Source organism: Rhamphochromis longiceps, linkage group LG19 (genome assembly GCF_057381845.1).
Source record: "Rhamphochromis longiceps isolate RC_006_pf linkage group LG19, R_longiceps_female_GT1.1, whole genome shotgun sequence".
Taxonomy (NCBI): Eukaryota; Metazoa; Chordata; class Actinopteri; order Cichliformes; family Cichlidae; genus Rhamphochromis; species Rhamphochromis longiceps.
The window spans coordinates 1,636,376-1,659,882 of NC_140575.1; the positions used below are offsets into that span (position 1 = coordinate 1,636,376).

The 23,507-nt window shown below is 41.9% G+C and overlaps 1 long non-coding RNA gene across 1 annotated transcript; it reads right to left on the reverse strand.

The window, feature by feature from the left end:
- Window positions 1-3,275: 3,275 nt before the first annotated feature.
- LOC146645994 (uncharacterized) lies at window positions 3,276-4,724 on the reverse strand. The gene is made up of 3 exons (XR_014908850.1): window positions 4,338-4,724; window positions 3,860-3,923; window positions 3,276-3,498 (listed from the first exon to the last, which is right to left on the reverse strand). It is a non-coding gene; the product is annotated as an uncharacterized LOC146645994 (long non-coding RNA).
- Window positions 4,725-23,507: the final 18,783 nt, after the last annotated feature.

Here is a 23,507-nt window from a genome sequence, read left to right on the forward strand (position 1 = left end):
CCCTTTAAACTCTGAGGGGCTGTAACTTTGGTTTCTTTTGGTCGATTTGCATGATTGACACCTCTTTTTGATCGTTTGAGCCAATAAGATCACAGTAATGATACCACGTTCACGTCACTTCAACCAATTAGAAGTTGCAAGGCCAAAGCCGACATGGGCCCAAATTTACTGGATGTGGCGTCTGTCCAGTCACGTGTCTATAGGTGGGTCTAAAATGGAGGTTGTTGACGGAAAACGGCTCTGATGCGGCTAGGTAGGCATGGTAACTGCCGATAATCAGGTGGCTACTGGCTACCGGCGAAAATAACGGAGGAAATCGGGACGGTAAGCCAATTTCTGTCTTAGCGCATTTGCTCCGCTGTGTGTTTTTGTGGTCTTCTTTTGCGGCTCATTCAGTGAATTTTGGTCAGAGCGTGGTGAAACTTGGTGTTTGGAGTCAGTAATAGCTCTGGAAGCTAACCAGCCTATCTTTAGCTGGTTTCATGAAGTCTGAAGCATTTCTTGTTCGGTTTTGTTTGTTTAGTGGACTTGTGTGCATTTAGGTAACTGCTTGTTTAATCATGGCTTGTTTTCGGTGTGTTTGGTGGTTGTAGAAATGGTTTATATGAGATTTTAGCTGAGACTCAGAGGTTTCTGTGGATACCACACATGTCTGGACTTATATTTCTGACCCCATGTTATAACTGATTAAATGTGATCTCCTCCTATTTGCCTCCGGTACCAGGGGCGTGGGGCTTAAGTGGATATGAGGACATTTGTTTTAAATTGAAAATAGAACAGTGGCAGTATAGTGTCCTCGTAAGTGGATATTAGGCCCTTGTAGAGCAAAATTTTGTATTTTGGTCTAGACAACCCAAAATGTGATGTCCACATATGTGGACGCCAGGTCCTACACTGAAAAAAATATGTTGTTGGATTTACTTAATTCAATGGTGGACATTTGTTGCACACAGATGTTTTGCTTTGGCAGCAACTTAAACAATTGAGTTAAATTAACACAATTTATTCATGTTCAATAAATCTGTGCAATTTGTGTTGATAAAATGTGACTTAAACATGTTTTGATGAAGTAATTTGAGCTCTTGAAATATTTTAATCCTTCACAATTTTCTCACTTTATCCCAACACCATTCAATAACTTTTACCCAATACTACTTGGTCACATCAAAACAACATGTCTAATTTCACTGCAGTAGGTAAAGAATTAAACTGACATTACTCCTCTACTGAATCTATATAAATCAACAGTTAAATAATGTCAGTTCTTCCGTGTTCTCTGGAATCAATCGCAGCAAAGAAATTAGACTGTTTCTTTTGAAAAATGTTGGGAAAGAACAATACAAAACATTCTATTTAAGGCCTCTGACATCAAGATTCAGTTAAACAACAATTATAACTAAACAATTTGAGGTAATGTTAGTTTCCATTAACATTAAATTAGGTTACTGAATTGGCAAACACCTTCCTATTAACACTACCCATTTTACCCCAATAACTAAAGAAATTAGCACTTGCAGGTCAAAACCTTTATTCAAGAGACGCAAAAATAACATTGATACAGTGACTGTCAAAAAATACAGCACTGATCATACTGTGACATCTTGGTTCAAAACAGCACACTTAGAAATATTCAACGTTCTTTACTTCAACTGAATGAAACTGAAAATACCATTTCACACGACCCATATGGGATATTTAGACTGTATAACTGTTCACGCTACATCTCTTCACTAGTAAAAGAAAGAAAAAATACAAAGAGAAATTTAAAAATGCTGCCAAACAGACAAACAGAACTTGTACAGAGCAAAAGGAAAAACAAACAACAACAAAAAACAGCTCGTCCTCATGGCAGTTGCAGAGTATATAAAAATGAACCTTGCGATCCGTTCCTGGAATTGAGCTTCAAAAATGCAGCAGAACAAGTGTGAGATTTAAATGTCCTCTCACCTAGAGCTGGTCACCTCACATGCATAACAGTGAGCTTTCCTTGCAGGAGCAGTTTTGTCTTAGTTGTGAGCTTTTCTTGAGAGCTGAGTTGCTTCCAACTCCATTACCACCCTTTGAATCACCTCAAAAGTGTAGCAGAGCTGTGATGGGTAACTCATATTGAAGGAATAAAAAAGGTCCAAACAGCATGGCTACTGCAAAGGTCACGTTATCCAGATCTTGAAGAACTACTATACCCTCGATGATGATGCCAACATCAGAAAAGTCATTGCCTGGTGCATCCTCTGGAGACAGATGTTCATTGTGGTTTTCTCAATCTGTGCAGTGGCCTCAGGCAAGTCCTGGTTAAACACAAAACATTTCTTTAAGATTCCTTTTTAAACTCATCTCTTTTGAATCTACCAGTTCTAATGTTAGAGTAATTTAAACCAATGCAAGCAACATAGTAAATAGCTATAGCCAAAGAGTGGCCTGCCATGCTGCCATTCATGGTCTAACAGAGTTTCTAAGAGAGGGTGAAAAACATAATAATTTCAAATGCTTTACATTAGTTTTTGTTAGAAAGACACCGGCCCATCAGAAATCCAGGTTATGTCACTCAGAAGATGTTAGAATTTAGACTTTCAGCCCCACAATTTGGTTAGCTGTTGGTCAGTTGGTCTTTTTTTTTTCAAACAAAAGCTAATGTAAATACTGGTGGGATTTTCCTTTGTTCATTAGAATGACAAATTTAAAGTTTTTTCACACTGATGTGACCCCTAATACAGGGGTGGGGGTGGGGCCTCAAGGGCCGGCGGCCGAGTTCACTACCAGGCCTCATGTGAACTTCAAATTATTAAAGAGGACTACTGGTCCTAACCAGTCCAATGAGGATCAAGTGGATAACTAAATGCATTTTTAAATGTTGCAAAGCCACAATCTACTCATAAAACACTCACCATGAACTCCTGCACCAAGATGTTGCAATTGTCTTTCACACAGATGCGGAGCACTTTGATGAGGGACTTCAAGCATTAATGTCATCCTAAAGTATTATAACAAAGAAATCAAAGATTTGTGAACTTTTCAGTAGCACAGAAGAAAATGATCCCAGACAAAAACTCTTGACTTTTTAAATCAGTCAACATGCAACACCAGCATCTACAAAGCAATATCAAAAGTTCCTGTTTGACATCAACTTTATGGATATATAGTTTCCAGAACATTTATTTTTTTAAAAAAAAGATACATTTTTCTCAGTGGGCCAGTAAATGCATGACGAAAATTATGGCATCCTTTTAGTGGAATCATTACTCACAGGTAATAGTTGACTGTTTCAATGGATGTAGCATAAAAATCTTTTACTGACCTAATGCAATACATATACACTTTGTAGTTAAAGAATTTTAAAGTTCTTACTGTCATCATGGCAGCTACATCCTTTAGCTTTGTGCCCTGTTCCCCCGATCACTTTGCAAACACTTTCAGCAGACTGTCAGAGAGAAACTCAGCTCCGTCAGAAACCTTGACTGTAAAGGCATGGTTGGGATGCACTGGAATGCTGCATTTTATCTGAAATGACATAAAATTATTTTGAAATAACAGCAGGCACTGTGCTTGGTTAATAATCAGTAATGTTTTGTTGAATAAAAACTGTGTTTCCAGATCTTATGGGATTAAAAAAAATCCAAAGATGTTTGTTTCTGATTTGCAACCCAACAACCCACAAGTTACAACCTCATTTCAGTTCAAGTGTGCATTAATGCGAGTCCAGTAATCACCTTTCTGGCAATACATACAGGTATAAGTTAAACCTATGGCAGATTTTGGATTTCTCAGTTGTATTAATAGGGTGAGTATGCATGCACCTAATAATTATAAAAAACCTATTATAATTAAGTTACAGAAACGAAAATAGAATATACTTTCTTACCATAACACCTTGAACCCACAATCCATCAGCTGACTCCTGGTGAAATGCAGAATAGAGGTCGTCTCTCAATGTGCAGCAAAAAAAACAAAAAGAAAAGGACAGCAGGTGAGGGCAGGAGGGGTAGGGATGTAAGCTAGCATAATGCCGCTGATGATATTAGCTAAAGCTGTTCAATGTCCAAAATCTCACTAACACCACGGTGCAGTAAATACACAATGTAACTGAAGAGTCAGTTGGCAAATCTATTCACACAGAAAACCAAATTATGTTATGAGTGCCTCATAATTAGGTTTAATGTGATATTACGGCTCTTGTGCCAAAGACAAATTCAAATGAAAAAGCGCCAATTCTTTGACAACAGATAAAACAGCAAATAAGCTAACGGCTCTTTTTTAGCATGTTACATGGCGACACTCTAGACGTTTAACTACATTTGGCTGAAATATGGTAAATATTAATTCAAAAAATCAAGACATACCAAAAACGTAGAGTTGGCTGCTCGACTTGACTGAGATGGATGCCTTTTTTAAACCACGATCCAAAGCCCGCGAGATGAAATCACGCGTGGTTTCACGAGATTTAACGTTGCTATCTTATTGACTTACTTCACCTGAACATGATATGAACAATTTAATACACCCTTTCTGCATATCATGTAGTTTTTACACTATATAGTTACATTTAACTTTAAAACATGAGGCAATTGTGTTAAATACATGCAAGATGCTTACATAAATCCAAGAGATGGCCAGTCCCTTTTTTTCAGTGTAGGAGGTTAATTACAAATCCTCAACTCTATCATAAAAACAAATAAATAAAAAATTCTTGCCCTTTTTTAAAATTCAGTGCCCAGGTGCCCTTAAGCAAATGCCTTGATGACACCATCGCTTAATTCACAACACAAGGCACTTTATACTGTAAGATAAAAACCCTACAGCATTAAAAAGAGACCTGAACAATCAAACAGCGCCTCCCATTCTACTTTTGAAAAACTGCGAGCCAGAAGTAAGCCCCCAGTCTGAGAACAAAGTGCTTTCTTTGTGACAAGACCTGATTATTTAAGGTTTTGTATCTGAGCAGAGGGATTTCAGTTTTGCATTTAACAGCGAGGCAGTGAGAGGGAGCTCATATGGCCTCTCTTTGTAGACCTAGTGAGTGCTCTCGCTGGGACCTGATGATATACTCCAATCATAACATTATGACCACTGTCAGGTGAAATGAATAACTCTGATTATCTCGTCATCATAGCACCTGTAAGTGGGTGGGTCATATTAGGAAGCAAGTGGACATTTGGTCAAGGCTGATTAGAGTTGGAAGTAGTTGATCTGAAGTTATGATAGCTGGACAACTGGGTCATCTAGTGGGGTGTTCCAGGTCTGCAATGGTCAGTTTCTATCAGAGGTGGTCCAAACAAAGAACAGTGGTCAGTCACTGACAGGGTCATGGCAGCCAAGGCTCACTGATGTATGTGGGGAGCAAAGTCTGGCCTGTGTTTTCTGAATCAACAGATGAGCTACAGGAGCTCAAATTGCTGAAAAAGTGCAAGAAGGTGGCCTGGTCGGATGAGTCATGCTTTCTTTTCTATCATGTGGATGGCTGACTGTGTGCAAAAGAAGGCAAACCGGTACAAGCTGGGAAAACGTGGGCCCTGCCATCTATGTGGATGTTACTTCGCACCACTTACCCAAGCATTGTTGCAGACTGCGTGTACTCATGGAAACAGCACTGGCTCTTTTAGAGGATTATGTGGACTACCACCAATCAAAAATAATTCGTGATGATTTAAGGAGCACGACAGTGAGTCTGAGTGTTGACTTGGCCTCCAGATCCCTCAGATCTTAACAGAACCGAGCATCTGTGGGATATGCTGAACAAACAAGTGTGATACATGGAGGCCCGGCTGGCAACTTAAAGGACCTGAAGCATCTGTCTGCATATCTTGGTACCTGACACCACTCCTTGATGTGTCAGGGCTGTTTGAGCAGCAAAAAGGGAACCAACACAATATTAGGCAGATGGTCATAAAGTTAACCGTGATCTGAGTATTTGTGCATGCAGCCTGATGAAAAATAACTTCATGATTCCTCACAGTGTTACTGGAGACCAAAATAAAGAAATCTAACCTCGGTAATCTCAATTATGAATCCAGTAATTAGTAATCTCAGTAATGCAAATGGTGAAATATCTATGTATGATGCATTTGCCAAAGTTCCTGACAGAAAGGACAAACGGGCTCTATGAAGGTCATTTTAGTTCAATAACTGCTGAGATTATAAAATCTTAACAAAACACTTGAGACAACCTTGGAGTTCAGTCTCTGCTGCTTTCTCCAATTTAAATGGCAAGAAGAAGATATTGAAATGTATGCCCCGCTCTTTTCACACACTGTGACAGCATCACAGAAATTGGCTGACTGGATTTCAGTGGTGTCCCATTTATGAGGGATAAAACTTGTAAAACAATTCATTTTAATACATGAAGAACCCACAGCGTTTTCAGACCGGGCGAGAATGCATAAATTTCCTGGCTCTGAGTTTGACCTCGACTTAAGGGTGTCCTTAACTAAGGGCTATTTGGTGAAAACCACGGGCTATACCCTGTTCCATTTGTACTGTCTTATATGTTAATGCATCTAGGAATTTATCCTAAGACCCTCAGAAACCCCCCTCCAAAAAAACGGGTATAGCCACAAGGGAAATCCAGTGGCTGAGCAATATCCTTTCTCTATGAACAGAGGAAATTGTTCAGTGACCCTTTCAGGCCTTGTCCATTTGAATATGTGTGTTGTCCCTGTCTGTGTCCTCATCAGAGCAGACTGAGTAATGGCACAACACAACAAGGACGCTTCAGTAAAATGAAATGCATTTGTTCTGCTCCTGGTTTGCATTTCAGAGTTTTCCAAGACGACAAAAAGGAAATGTGAATGGAGAGGAGACTCTCTCTCGCTCCTTCTTTTCTCAGGTGTAGAGGTGTGTCTCATCCCTCCATGGGTGGAGCCATCTTTGCTTTCCTCAGCAGTCTGAGTGAGGTGCAGGAGCACCAGCATTGCTGCTAAATCAGATCACCTTGTGTTCCTCGTTCTTGTGTCTGCTGCTTTATTGTACTCACTGTAATGTACTCACCTGTGGAAATCTGACCTGTAACTCACGTGCCAACCTGCCTCCCCACCAGCCCTCCCCTGTCACCTCTGAACTGCAGCCTGCTCGTTAGCTACGTAACTACGTAACTCTGATGCCGATTACAAGAAAGGATCCATGGAGGCAGAGCTCGTTCAGGCCGTCTGTCGCTGTCGGCCAACACAACCTCCCCCAAATAAACCGAATCTGCTCACAGAAACAGATCTGATCGTGACATCTTGGTGTTTAGTTAGGAAGTGCAAAGGATACGTTTTACAAAACTTTAGTGAAACTGCTCTTCTCGTCTCACAGGAACTTGGTACACAGTGAAATGTAAAGAAAAGCAGATGCAATGCTTTGTGAATCTCATAAATCCACATTTCATTCATAATAAAATATCAAAAACAAAGAGTGAGATAGTATGAGCTCATTTTAAATTTGATTTAAAAGAAAAATATCTGGGAATCAATGAGGTCACTGGCTGCACTTTTCTGTCCCCTCCTTTTCTGTTTTAGGGTTTTCATGTCATCTTAATAGCATGTGCCTTTTGACCTGAGCGCTGATAGCAATCAGACGGTCCCGTTCCTCTGTAGTCTGGAGATCACAGCTCCAGTTTTTTCCAAAAGGAATTCCACTTTTAACCTTCTGGCCATCTTCACTTCTGAGAAACTCTCTGAGAGATCATCATGTGACTGACCTGCCGACCTTCTTGTTAGCACCACCTACTCTTCCAGGCTTTGGTTGTCCTGTCACTATTTTTGCTGCCACCGAAGTCAAAATGAGATGAGCTAATATTATTGTTAAAACTGTCCATTTTTTCAGTTTTCTCAGTCACTATATTTCCAAAACGAATGTCTATAAAATAATGTTTAATTCAGTTTATACTGTAATGTAGACCCTACAATAATACAGTGGGGCAAAAAAGTATTTAGTCAGCCACCGATTGTGCAAGTTCCCCCACCTAAAATGATGACAGAGGTCAGTAATTTGCACCAGAGGTACACTTCAACTGTGAGAGACAGAATGTGAAAAAAAAATCCATGAATCCACATGGTAGGATTTGTAAAGAATTTATTGGTAAATCAGGGTGGAAAATAAGTATTTGGTCAATAACAAAAATACAACTCAATACTTTGTAACATAACCTTTGTTGGCAATAACAGAGGTCAAACGTTTACTATAGGTCTTTACCAGGTTTGCACACACAGTAGCTGGTATTTTGGCCCATTCCTCCATGCAGATCTTCTCGAGAGCAGTGATGTTTTGGGGCTGTCGCCGAGCAACACGGACTTTCAACTCCCGCCACAGATTTTCTATGGGGTTGAGGTCTGGAGACTGGCTAGGCCACTCCAGGACTTTCAAATGCTTCTTACGGAGCCACTCCTTTGTTGTCCGGGCGGTGTGTTTTGGATCATTGTCATGTTGGAAGACCCAGCCTCGTTTCATCTTCAAAGTTCTCACTGATGGAAGGAGGTTTTGGCTCAAAATCTCACGATACATGGCCCCATTCATTCTGTCCTTAACACGGATCAGTCGTCCTGTCCCCTTGGCAGAAAAACAGCCCCATAGCATGATGTTTCCACCCCCATGCTTCACAGTAGGTATGGTGTTCTTGGGATGCAACTCAGTATTCTTCTTCCTCCAAACACGACGAGTTGAGTTTATACCAAAAAGTTCTACTCTGGTTTCATCTGACCACATGACATTCTCCCAATCCTCTGCTGTATCATCCATGTGCTCTCTGGCAAACTTCAGACGGGCCTGGACATGCACTGGCTTCAGCAGCGGAACACGTCTGGCACTGCGGGATTTGATTCCCTGCCGTTGTAGTGTGTTACTGATGGTGACCTTTGTTACTTTGGTCCCAGCTCTCTGCAGGTCATTCACCAGGTCCCCCCGTGTGGTTCTGGGATCTTTGCTCACCGTTCTCATGATCATTTTGACCCCACGGGATGAGATCTTGCGTGGAGCCCCAGATCGAGGGAGATTATCAGTGGTCTTGTATGTCTTCCATTTTCTGATGATTGCTCCCACAGTTGATTTTTTCACACCAAGCTGCTTGCCTATTGTAGATTCACTCTTCCCAGTCTGGTGCAGGTCTGCAATACTTTTCCTGGTGTCCTTCGAAAGCTCTTTGGTCTTGGCCATGGCGGAGTTTGGAGTCTGACTGTTTGAGGCTGTGGACAGGTGTCTTTTATACAGATGATGAGTTCAAACAGGTGCCATTCATACAGGTAACGAGTGGGGGACAGAAAAGCTTCTTACAGAAGACGTTACAGGTCTGTGAGAGCCAGAGATTTTCCTTGTTTGAGGTGACCAAATACTTATTTTCCACCCTGATTTACCAATAAATTCTTTACAAATCCTACCATGTGGATTCATGGATTTTCTTTTTCACATTCTGTCTCTCACAGTTGAAGTGTACCTCTGGTGCAAATTACTGACCTCTGTCATCATTTTAGGTGGGGGAACTTGCACAATCGGTGGCTGACTAAATACTTTTTTGCCCCACTGTAGATACAGAGAAAAACCCAACAAATCATTATTATCATGTTGTTATTTACATTTGACACAGTTGCAGCACTCTGAGACATCTGAGGAAGAACATGTAGCTTCATGGAAAACACCTAAACTGTGGTGCGTGCCACAGACGCAGCTGTTTCTGCAGTTGCCACATTTATCTTTGTCCTGAAAATGAAAAAAGAAATGAAGGGTTCACTGTTGAGAGACGAGAGGAGATCCAGTATGGATCGCAGAGGCGGACTTTAAAAGCAGGATCCAAACCGAGTAATAAAAATACTCGGAGACCTTTTTCGATCACAATTTGTTTAGTTTATCTTCCGCTGTGCAAAGCCATGCATGTGAAGTGCAGCTGGTTACTGGTGTACCAGGTCAGCCTCAAAGCACACATGTAAGGTCTCTTGTAAAATACAGAGAGGGCAGGCAAAAATATAACAACATAAAAAAGGTAAAGGCGAACAGAAGCAGAAGGTCTTCATCTCTCATGTATAGAAATTGGAAACGTCTGACCAGTCGGGGGTTGCTTATCTCAAAGGGCAGATAGCATCACGAAACAGGCCTGTAATGGCCGCATGCTCCAATTGATAATCCCCTCCTTCCCCTCCCTGCTGCTGTCTGTCCGGAGATACGAGGCCCCCGGTCGCAGGCTTAGAGGCTTGGAGAGCAAGGGAGCATTACTGATTCAAAAGAAATGCATTTTGGCTCTTTCAGTGCTCTGGGGGACTGGGTTAACATAATACCTTCCCCTCCCCGGTCCTTGACTTGTTTTTGATTGATACTTTTCAATTACAGTCCACTCCTGTCCAAGCCAGGCGCGCCGCTGTCCTCGCCCCCTCCCGAAACATTCAAAATGCTATTTTTCCCACTGTGCGATAACTTCAAACATTTAGGGCTACAAGAGCAGTGGTAACCCTGTTTAGCCGGCGCAGTAAATTGGTTCCATGTTCAACATAATAGCACTGACAGGCTTTTGCTAGGGAAATCAGTCCGGCAAAGGGACATGCCAACGATAAGACATCCAGCTTTGAAATTCTATTTCTCCCTATCAGAATTAAATCTGGACTTTATATTTCTTTTTGCCTGGGCGCAGGCTCTCTCTGGTCGCTTTCTGGCCTCTACTATTTGATCACAGGGTGACAACTAATACTTACCCCTGAGATCCTTTGCTCTCTCCATTTTCTAGGACTTTGGACGCTATTTTTTCTCGTGCCTTGTTATTTTTCCTCGTCTTTTTTCCCATATTGGTTGTCAAAATCTTCGATGATTTGTCCATCCCGAGGATGTACTGCATCAGAACGCGCTGTGCGCTTCTGCAGCCTTTTAAGATACTGCGCTGCATCTGAGGGTTTCCTTCACATTACATGCACACAGCAGTATCATGTACAGTTAAACTGAAAAGCTGTTAAATCGGCACCTTTACAATGCAAATAAATACAAGGTGCAGCGTGCTGCAGAACAGCACGTGCATGCGAGTCCTCTTCTCTTCTCTGGGTAAATATTTCCATGAGCAGCAGCAGTGCTGTAATCATTAGCAGAAGCTTTCCAGTGGTATCTGGGCTGATCTGATATCCATGTGGCTCCCGATGACAGCACCAGGCCCTGCAGATAATTAATCTATTTAGCTGAGGGGGTGGAAAGCCACCCGCCGCTAGGTCAGATAAGTTTGTGGATTTACACATTTTAAAGTCATCCAGTCCCTCAATGGCACCAAACTGTGCAATATTCTAATGCCATTAATTACTATTTCCAATTGGATGGTCTCGACTGTTTCTGGACCAGCTGTTTCATCAAGCGCACGTGTGTGTGTGTGTGTGTGTGTGTGTGTGTGTGTGTGTGTGTGTGTGTGTGTGTGTGTGTGTGTGTGTGTGTGTGTGTGTGTGTGAGTGAAACACCCCCTCCCAGTGCAAACAGCATGCCTTCCTCCGTCACAGGGCGACATTCTAAAAGATCCCTGTTGTAATTCAGCCCACCATCACAGAGTGGCGCGTGTGGGTATGAATGCATGAGGGAAAATGAAAGTGGTGTGGCACTGTGTACTCAAATAAGAGCTGCAGTAGGAGTCCAGTCGTGGCATCTACATATGCAGAGAAGCAAGGCTCATCAGGTCGAACATTCAGAGGACTTTAGATTACAGCTGATGTCCACAGACAGTCTTTGGACTGTGGGATCAACACCAGAGTGACACAGCCAACCAGGTGACTCACACACCTGGTTGGCTTTGAACCTTCCTGTTGTAAAACAGTGGAAACCACATGATACCGTCCCTATGATATATTCAGTTTCCCCTCTTTTTGTGTGAAACATACAGTACATAGCAATTAAAATACTTGCAGAAGATCCTGTGTTGTCTGTATTATGTGGGCACGTGTGTGCAAACAGAATCCAAATCTGCTGGAAACACTGAGATGATTACATCACCAAATAAACTCTCAGTAATAACGAGGCAGTCGCTGTGCTATCCCAGGACAGATGTGCTGCGTCCACTGCTCCGAGGTCTCATTTCAGGAAACACCTTCGATTCCCATCAGAACCATTAGGATACTACTTTGCTCTTATTAGGGCCAGACGTGTTCTTAGCAGAACATATTTTATATTTCTATCTGTTTTCCAGTGTAACCAGTGTAACCAGTGTTTAAGTGGTTATCTTCACATGTGTGACACTCCCGTGTAAGAGTCTGACTAAAGTAATGCTTCAAATACATACATTCAAATACCTTGTAGAGATGAGTGAATCTGCATATGAGAAATCTATATTTTCAAAGCCAGCAGTGATGTCCTGACACACAGCGCATACACTCCGTGGGTGTGCGTATAGACGTACATTTATAGTGCCATCTACAGATGTCACAGGGACATCAGCATCCCCAGTCTCACCAACTTAAAATTCACACATTCCAGGCATTCATTAGGGGCTGGGGCAGAGTGACAGAGAGGGAGTGAGGTGCTCCCGGGTTCCCTGCTCTGACATTGTGAGTGTCAGACTCCGATCACTTTAATCAGAGCGAGGATATGCATGATAAAACGGATAAGGGACTTTAATCAAAAAAATTCGCTGGTCTGGAAACGTGACACACTCCGACAAGCACGCCTCATCCCCCCACTTCCCTGCACCCTCCCGTCTCCACCCCCCATCTGCTCAGCCCCAGTATCACCAGCACTCCAACCCGGTCTGAGCTCACCATGAATATGCATGGGCCAAACAGGAGATAGGTGCCACATTAAAATGGACCGCTGCGTGTTCAGCTGAGGAGACTAGAAGCATCCAGCGTGCGTCGTGCATGTGTGACGTGCACACACACACACACACACCTAAAGTCATGGGCTTCATGAGGACACTGTACTTTCATCAAATCTATAGCATTAAAGGCAGATGAGCTCCTCGTCACTCCCCAGGATTGGTTTTTGCAGCAGCTGCACATTCCTTCACACATTTCCTTTCATCGTGTGTTAATAACGTTCATGTTCACCGTCAGAGGTTCATGCTAGTGGATTCATGCTCCACTGCTGGTTAATGATCAGTTACACATGTTGGAATTGACATGCAGATGCTTTCCCTGACATGAAATATAAACGCCCTTGTTTGGTTGAGTTCATATATTCATTTGAGATTACTGCACTGTGTATGCAGAACTGTCCTGTGCTGCCTTTGCAGCATGCATGAAAACAAGCAGAACAAAGAAAAACATGTGAACACGTTGGTTTGTATTGCCACAGGGTTCATATGAAGTAAATGGAGCTGATGACTTTAAATAAAACAGACACATTGGATGGCCGCGAATTTATTATTATTATCTTCTAACTAAGTAATAACTTGTTATCAGCAGGGCCTTTACCTGCTCTTGTCTGCCTGACGGTTGTCATGATTTGGTCCATCTTTGCCTTTACTAAAAGATGACTATTCAGTATAAAACTCCCTTATATGGAATTTTCACTCATACTGCATAGCCAAATGGACTTGTTGTAACTGAACAAGAGAAATTATGCTTGTTTAGCATGTGGCTAACCCTACCCCATTCACGATACAGCATTTATGTTTGCATGCATAGTCGTTTGGCTGTAAGTGGAGGATTTTTGTCTGGAGCCTATGCAGACATGCTTGCAGTTGAAGTACTTGTGTGTAGTCCTCCAAAACTTCAACAGTGTGTTGATGAGCTATGCACAGATACAATGCTGAGTAGCTGAGATGAGCTTGTAGAGGCTAAGCCCACGTTTGAAGCCTGTGTGGTGTTCGATGGTGGGGGTGACGTGATGCCACCGGTATGAATGAAACTCCAGCCGTGCGTATCCAGTCTGTTTAACATGTTTGTTGTATCCCATCAGTTGTATTTGTTTTCAATTCAATTCAATTTTATTTATATAGCGCCAAATCACAAGGTGCTTTATATTGTACAGTAGATCATACAGTGATACATACAGAGAAACCCAACAATCATATGACCCCCTATGAGCAGCACTTTGGCGACAGTGGGAAGGAAAAACTCCCTTTTAACAGGAAGAAACCTCCAGCAGAACCAGGCTCAGGGAGGGGCGGGGCCATCTGCTGTGATTGGTTGGGGTGAGAGAAGGAAGACAGGATAAAGACATGCTGTGGAAGAGAGACAGAGATTAATAACAGATATGATTCAATGCAGAAATATTTATCAAATGAATGGATCACAAAAACTGCAGGGAGGCCTACATCTCCCTCACTCCTCTTCCAGCTGTGCAGGAGGACATTCCCAGGTCATCGTAGAGGGATCAGCTTTCTGCTGTGTCCTCGTCTGCTCTGGGATCTCAGGTAGGAGGAGGCACAGATCATATCATGATTTCAACAAAACTAAACATTTCATACGTAGAGTTCAAAGCAAAACTATGACAGGTTAATGTTTCTTTGATTTTTCCCAGCTTTATCTGTAGATATATTCAGTTACTGGTAGATGCAAATAAAACAGTTCTTTCATTATTTATCAAGTCATGCTTTGTAAGATAAACTTCCTCTGGCTGCCCAAATCAACTTTTAAGCTGTTTAACTTTTGTTTGTTTGGTTTTGTTTGTTGTTCTTTAGATACATTTTTATTTGACTGATACTTTGAGTCTGCACATGTCACGTGTGTTTATTAAAATAAGCTGTACTTTGTGTGTGTATTTGCACGAAGCCCCGGCCGTTCTGATGTAGTGTCCGAGTCCAGATGGCTTCTCTGTGTATCCCGTTGGCCCGTCCAGCTCCAGCCCGAGCTAAAGGTGGCTCCACACTCTCTGACAGCAGCTCACTCTTCCTCACATCAGAGCTAATGAAGCGTGTTCAAGTGCCATGAAAGGACCAGTGAGAGAGAGAGTGTGCACGTGGGCGACATCAGACTATAATTACTTCCTGAGCTATGCTAATTAATTAGCACATACGTGCATTTCTAAACGGGTCATACATGCTGAGCCAGATGGTCTAAATGAAAACATGTATGTGCATGAAGTGCTATCAGGGAAAATGAATCGTACATAGCAGGCGTAGCTGTGACATTAGCATATTATATTGATTGAAACACTGCAAACAATAAAGACAATTAACGATGTGATAGGTGGGACACTTTCTGAGAGCTGCCACTAAAGACGTGAGCGGAAACTTTTTACCTTTAACACTAATTGTGTATTATTGTGTTTCCATGTGTATATGCTAAATGTGATCCATTAGGTACCAGCAGAGGTGGCAGAACTGCAGGGTGGGCCATTTATATGGATCCACCACAATAACATGGAAATGGTTGGTGATATTAAAGTCCTGTTTGTGGCACATTAGTATATGTGAGGGGGCAAACTCCTCAAGATGGGTGGTGACCATGGTGGCCATTTAGAAGTCGGCCATCTTGGATAAGATGAAGAGTGGGAGAAGAGGGTTGCATTGACAGTCCAACACAATGGGCAGCACATTGAACACATTTTATAAGTGCTCAGAAACTTGTAAATAACTCATGAAAGAAGTTACGTTGAAACCAAGCACACCATTGTTTTTCTTGTGACATTACCAATAAGTGTGATGTGTCACATGGCCCTCTTCCTATTGAAGAAACAAAAGTTGTATCCAAGATGGCCGACTTCTAAATGGCCACCATGGTCACCCCCCTTCTTGAGGAGTTTGTCCCTCACATATACTAATGTGCCACAAACAGGACTTTAATATCACCAACCATTCCCATGTTATTACAGTGTATCCATATAAATCGCCCACCCTGTACAGACATTCTGTACTTAAGTAGAAGTACAAATACTACTGTTAACTACTACTCCTGTAAAGGTTGAAGTACTGATTCAGCCTCTTCACTCAAATAAAAGTGCAAAAAACAGTACAGGCTCTGAAATGTACTCAGAGTAAGAAAGTAAAAGGATCTCTTTGGAGGATGTTTCTATCTTTGTGTAAAGCTAACTAACCTTGTGCTGTATCAATATAATGATAAAACAGTACCATAGATGGGAATACAAACTTTAGTCTAACATTTTTATTCTAATTATACTCAGCTTGGATCAGAAGGAAAATAAAAGCTATATATCTATTGTCTGTTCCTCACAGTGTGAGAATGTGAACAGTCAGGGGTTAAAGTGGGTTCAGCAGCTGGGGAACCTAAAACTGGTTGTAGTGGGTCCAGTTTGGGAAAAGAATCAAACACAATAATTTCTACTGAGAGCTCCAGTAGATGTTGTTAGTGTGCAGGCTGTGATCAGCTGACGTGCAGCTGAATCCAACCAGATGTGAGCAGATGTTTCCTGAGCTGTCCTGACTGATTTCATCCTCCACACTGACAGCACGCTCTGTTGATGCTGTCTGTTTTATAGAGGGTTTAAAGTTTGTACGAAGGTGGAATCAGTCAGTGAATCTGTGCTACACTGTAGCTGTGACCATGAACCCACAGCCACTGTGCAGCAGTCACACTGTTCCTCACTTTAAACGATCACAGTACAAACTAACCTGTTTATCCTGCACTAACCTGCAGAGGAGTTTAAATAGCAGTTGGTCTGCCTCAGTTTGTTGTGCAGCAAGTTTCACAGTATGAAGAAAACATAATGTCACATGCACAGACATAATGACTGATTTAAAACATGACGACTTACATTTAAGCTTTAAATGTCCAGTTTATCAAACCCCACTGAGCATCGCATCATGTTCACACCAGAAACAAACCAGTTCATTTGAAACTGTTCCAAAGGGGAACAAAGGGTGTGTGTTGAGAATAGATTGCTTGATATACATCAGAGTTAAAGAGGAGATAGTTTGGGATTGCTTGCAATGTTACAATATGGCGGTTCATGGGTGTAAGAATCCAAAATAGAAAATAGGCCTGGGATGGGAACAAAGAGCTGGGGTGCAGGGCAGGAGGACAATTAACCCCACCCCCAAGACAGTAGCAAGAGTTACTGAGGGTGAGGGGCAGATAATTGCCGATGGACAGAACCTTAAAAGGAGGTGGGGGTCAGCGTGTCAGCACCCCTGGCCACTGTACCAGTGTATTTCCATTGTGGGGGTGTTTACTGTAGGGGGGAGGAGACCAGAGGTTATAACTGTAACTGTTGTGTGAAACTCTTCAGATCAGGCTGTAGAATAGGATGCAGTGTGCTGATCTCCAGATGCATCTGTAAGGAAAATGGGTAATAAGAGGATTGTGTAAAACATGGAAACATCCCTGTGTGATCTCTACCAGGATATAAATAATCAGAGAGACCGGTGTCGTGTCCTCACAGTGTGGTTGCTTTGGTCTGCACACGAGTGCTATTACTGTGTTAACACCTGCACAAATGAACTACTGTGACTCTGTGAGCCAGAGCAGAACTGAGTTACTACAAACCAAAAGTAGAAACCAGTAATCCCAGTCATGTGATCCTTGTCTTCTCACTGCACATATGGTCACATACCAAGTGGTCCTGCAAGTTACTTTTATCTACAAAATTTATCAGGGGAATTCATCATTATATGGCTCACAGGTGTGGCTCTCCACCTGGCTCGCAGCAGTCAAGTAATCTGGTAGGAGTTGTCAAACTCTCCACAACACCAGGTCACAGCAGTGCACACACTGCACCAATACAACACCACAACTATTGAATGGTCTTAAAACTTCTCACAAAGTTTAGTGTCACTAGTTTCCTGTGAGCCACACACAAGAAAAGTGAGAGGAGAGAAGCTGCAGAGAGGCATGTGAGCCTGTCTCTGCTTTGGATCGTCACATTGTAGGGGTGTAAATTCAACCAGATTTATATATAAATGAGAGCTGCTCTATCAAAAGCACAATGGATGCTGTCTGCCCCAGAAAAACAGGTTTTTCTCAGGCTTTCCAGTTATCGATAAAGTCCACACTACTCTCTGCACACAACACAGACAAGCAGCAGCTTAAGGAGAACCTGTGGCAGAACATGTCACTACTGGTCCTGGAGGTCATCAGAGAAAAGAGTCTGACATTGCTTTGGCAGAGTTACCCAACAATGAGATGATGAGATAACCTTTATTTGTCAGTTGCAGGTCTTTTGCCCACAACCGAGATGACAGACCTTGCCGACCGTACATACAATACAAACATCACATTGGGGAGACAGGTCAGGCTAGGTAGCGAGGAAAAAAACATCGAAATGTGTAACACAGAAGGATAATACAGGAATGCACAGATATCAACACACCACAGCACAATAAACACAGACAGCAACATGGGAAAGAGTTCCAGTGTGTACATCTGATCTGGGACCGCTGCAATCTTTCGACTGCGCCTCCAGCTGACCCGATGTCCACATCAGAGGGGAGGTAAGCGTTGGAGGAGGCGTTGGATCCAGGGTAGGGAGGGTGATGTGTCAGTGAGTGCTTATCAGTATCAGTATATGTCTGTGTGTGCGTGTCCATAGTTCAGCTGAGACAGTGTCCTTCGCCCTGCCAGGCTAAGTAAACAGTCTTCCAGCCAACCCAGGTGGCCTTGCATGGAATGGGAAGAACAAACTCAACACAGTCGTTATCAGGGAGTTTTTGTTCGGCTCCAGCCTTGCAGCTGGCGCCAAAGGGGTAGCCGGATGGTATTTTTTACTTTAGTGCGAACAGCTCATATGAATTTCAAAGCAGTTCTACAGTCCAACACCGGTCTCTCAATCTCCCGTTGGAGAGCCGCGAGCTTCGCCATACTTGCGTTTTGTGATGTTGTCATTTCTTGTCCTCAAGGAGCCGATTCTGAGAACTCACGGCAGTTTCTTAATGTTAGTGAGCCAGCACAATCACTGGGAAAAGGCCAGCAGTCATCGTTTGTGAACGACATGAACAACTATGAAAGGTGTTCTTTTTTCTAATGTGGGTTAAAAGCATGTGATTCATGTGATTTTCAACAATTTGAAAAGAATAAACCAACATGTGGCTTTAATTGCAGGTGTGGTTGTCGAGTTGTTTCTCAGTGTTGGCAACCTCTGAGCTATTAAAGGCAGCAAAGTTATTTCTCTATTAGTTTTGGATGCAATGAAAACAGCCACTTGTTCTCTCCTCTCTGTGTCTTTGGGCCCCTCATCCCAGTTACCGGCTCACCTTCCAGAACAAATCCCTCTAATTCTGTGGATGATCATTTGGAGGGCAAGGAGCTTGTTAGACTAATGATTAAGTTTAACCATCCCTTTAAGAATATATGGACATGCTTCAGCTGAGCAGAACAGTGTAATGGTTAGGAAATGAGACTGAGGATGGGGAGAGGGGGGAGGCAGAGAGACGGCAGGGGTGGAAAAGACTGAACGGGACAAGCAGGAAGATTTTAGGACTAAAGACGTTCCTTTTCCAAACATGCAGACAGTGCTGTAGACTTCATGCTCAGAGCACGATGCAGCGCTCTCGTCAGGTGTTTAAGGAGTATTAAATTACAAGGCCCACACGCCCTCTTCATACACGACCTTCCCTTGTATACCTCCAACATTGTTAAGACAGCTTATCTGCGTTGCTTCCTGTAAACCTGATGTTTTGTACCATGCCTGCCTGTCAGGGTTGTAGCTCATTATATACTCTGTAATAACAGCCAGGCTCTCTGGAGTTTCAGGCAGGGACTCACTGAGGATGATGGAAAGTTTATACCAACACAGCTTGTTGCATGGAGCTTGGGTGTCTGTCTTGCTAACTACTGATTAGCAGCTAAAACGCACTTCGTCAGTTGATGATAATGTCATTCATCAAATGAATATCAAGAACAGGTATTAAGATTACATCAGTATTTTTATATAAGCGAGTGAGTATTTAAAATACAGAATAAATCCAACAGAGTAAAATCATTTTAATAACACATATATTGCTGTTTGCACTGTTCAGCTGAACTTGAGGGGGTAGGGACAAATAAGTAAATACTTCAGCCTACTCCTTTTCAAACAAATAATGGAATGATATTTTGTAATGATTGTGAAGGCACATGTTTGAAATGTTTGAAATAAAAATGAACTGAACTGAACTGAACGTAGATGATGTGAAGGTAGTACTCGACCACTATCACGTGCCACATCCCACCTGTGTGCTGTGAATAACACTTGATCCATGTGATGTTTCCCTCTATAGTTGCTTTATTGTCGAATACAATAAATCTATATTGAGGAGTAAACCTGTGATGCACACCAGCAGCACAGGTACATAAGACCACAGAGGAAGTACCTACCTGTGCCACATAAAAACATGACAACATGTTAAACAGGTTGTTTGAGTCTGATGGACGTTAATCGATCATAAAGACTTTAAATAGGACTAGAATAGAGGTTTGGGTTGTGACTTATTGATATAAATATAGTAATATATTTTCTCATATTTCACTGCCTTCCCCCTCTCAGTATCGAGTCGTTTCTAATCTTGTCTAATCTCCTGTTGGTCCTCTCGTTTCAAACCCGACCACTGGCTGAAGTCGTGTGCAGTTGGATCGCTGGCTGCAGCTTCGCTGAGCCTCTGTTTAACTGTGGATCTATGTGCTTTTGTTTTTTCTCCAAGATGATACGATAACGAAATTGGTGTTTAGCAAAGGTCTTTGCAATATCATTTCACTTCAGTGTCGCTATCTCAGGAGATTTATGATAAGAAGATATGGGATGAGTCTTGTTTCTGTTTCCATGAGAAATACCATTAAAATTAATCAGGGAAGGTCAGGGAAGCATTTTGTAAACCACTTAATTCTGCTGAGCTTGTTACGACAAACACAGATAATGAGGAGAACACAGAGACAATACTTTTTACTGTAGATATTATCATCATATTGCGCCACTGGTTACACAGACTCCATGTACATATTGTTCTGATGCAGTCATTTAATGTAGACCGGTAGAAGAGAGAGGAACCAGAGTGATCAGTTAACAGGCTGTGGTGGGATTTATGTTAAATGTAACTGTGGTCTTTACTTCAAAGGGAATAAATAAACAGATGAATAATCTCCTGGTGGTGTGATCCTCGGGTTCTCTACTTACGTCTGAGAGTTTGAGGGTTTGCCTCAGTATCTCAGCTCTTCCAGTTTGTGGGTTACAGCTTCTAATGCTCCACTTTGGACTTTATCTTCTCCATCTGCTCCAGTAATTCCTTCAGCTCTGGTTCTTTTTGTGTAGTGCTATCTATCACAGCTTCTTCTGCTGTTTGTCAACCAGCACTGACTCTGATTAGCTGGCCATCAGCTGTTCATCTGTCTACAACTTGAATTCCAATAAAACCTGCTCTGATGTTCTCAAACATGTTTGGTGGCGTCTCCCATCAAAGCTTGGGGATTTCAAATCAGGACAGACATTCCTGTGCACTATCCCGCCCACTGCTTTGTGCCTCCAGTGTACCTGGTCCCAGTAAGGATCTTACAAGTCTGAAACTTGGGTTATGTCGACTGTGGCAGACTCCTGCTTCTATGGATGGGGTGCATCAGATGGTCAGTGAATCTGGACTGTCCTTTAAGCCGGCCTTTTCTAGCTACACAGCAAATCCAGCATGTCCAAATTAACACTGTCGGATTTGATTTCAACGCTATTAAAGTGTCTATATGGGTCCACACCAGAGAGTGTTAATTTAACTCTTTTTGGAGAGTTGGTACGTTAACTCTGATTCAGTGTTAAACACCAAATCTGTCTGGAGTTGATAATTTAACACTTGGTGTTAAGAGTTTATATATTAACTCTCAAAGAGTATTTTAGTTTAACTACGTAAGAGTTATCTTCTAATTCATTCTAAAAAGCGGGAATTTTACTGTTCTGAACTTCTAGAAATTTATTTTGGAAATAAACATTTGCTAAAAAGATGCAATGGTTTTTGAAAAACATTTATTCTGAACTGTGCACCACAATTTCAAAGCATTCTCTGAAAGATGTAACAGTATACATGTTCTCACTTTCATTAGAATTTTGTTTATCAAAAGGTCTGACATGGTAAATGCAAATAACAGCATCTCATCACTTATTTCTTCAATACAATATGCATGTCCTTCATTCATCCCTTTGTGGAACTTCAACGCACTTCTGCTCTCCCCCATATTCCATCTTCACAAGCATATCCTGTGCTGAGATTGAATAAAAATTAGTTGACACTAATTAATGGCACAAATAATCCAGTAAACAATTGCAGCACAGAAAAAAAAAAGGAATCCTCTTTGAGCCATTACTTGTGTAAAGTATTTTCCCAAAAGCCAAGGACACAGGCAACAGGTAATACTGAACTAAATGTAAAACCTCAACCTTTTTCATTTTTACCTAAACCGTGTGCACAAAACTCTGGAGGGATCTATGCTACCGTAGAATCCAGTCAGGACGTCTGCTACTGCTGTTTGCTCGTGTTTTTTTTATTTTTATGGGCGATCGTTTTCAGGCTTCAAGCAGCACCATTATACCAACATTTACATTCTGCACATTGTTTTAGGTGTATTTGACCAAAAGTTTGACTGAAAATTCACATGCAAGCTTTTTTCAAGGCTGTGGTATTTGCCTGCAAACAATACCTTTCAGCTAGCTAAAACAGAATATTATGCTATCAGCGAGCAACATGGCTAATGCCTTTCACACAGCTTTGTCTCAACTCCAAAGAGCCACAGAAGTAAAAGCTCATAATAATAATTGAAACAATCTTTGAAAAAATGACTTACCAAGCATGGCAAACAACTCAAATATGTAGAGCAAAATGTTCTGAAACGGCTTCGCTTCAGCTTCGATTGGAGCCGTGCTGGGGGCGGAGTCTGTGAATTTACTCTGTTGGTGTCATAGCCCCTGTAGGAGTTCAGAGTTAAGAGGTCAAGAGTTAATGTTTCCATTGTAACACCTCCAGATTTGACAGAGAAACACTCATTTTTAACACTCGATTTTAACTACTATCATTTTACACCTCAGAGTTACATTAAAAGAATGTGACTCTACTTAGAGTAAAATTAACTCTACTTTTGCAAGAAGACTATTAACACCAAAACATTTAACACTTTTGAATTTGCTGTGTACTAGTAGAATTTCTTGATGTCCACCATTTCCTGCATTTGTCCTTTGTTCATCCCATGCAGGGGCTTGGTCATCCATAGAAGAATAGAATAATCCTTTAATTCTCCCACAAAGGGAAATGTGGTTGTAACAGCAACCAAAAAGACACATACACAAACAAACAGTACACAGGGCACAGGACAGAAACATTAAGGACAATGGTTACTATAAACAGAGTACTGTACAGTTATTAAATTAAATAAAAATAATTACAGATAAGAGGCAGAGCAGGTTGTAGTGCGAATCGGTTAATTAACTTATTGCAGTTACAGCACAGATGTAAACATCTATGTTTGTTGGGAGCAGTTCTGGTTGTACAGTCTGACAGCTGCAGGGAGGAAGGACCTGCAGAAACGCTCCTTCATGCATCGAGGATTCAATTCAATTCAATTCAATTTTATTTATATAGCGCCAAATCACAACAAAAGTCGCCTCAAGGCGCTTCATAGATACAGAGAAAAACCCAACAATCATATGACCCCCTATGAGCAAGCACTTTGGCGACAGTGGGAAGGAAAAGCTCCCTTTTAACAGGAAGAAACCTCCGGCAGAACCAGGCTCAGGGAGGGGCGGCCATC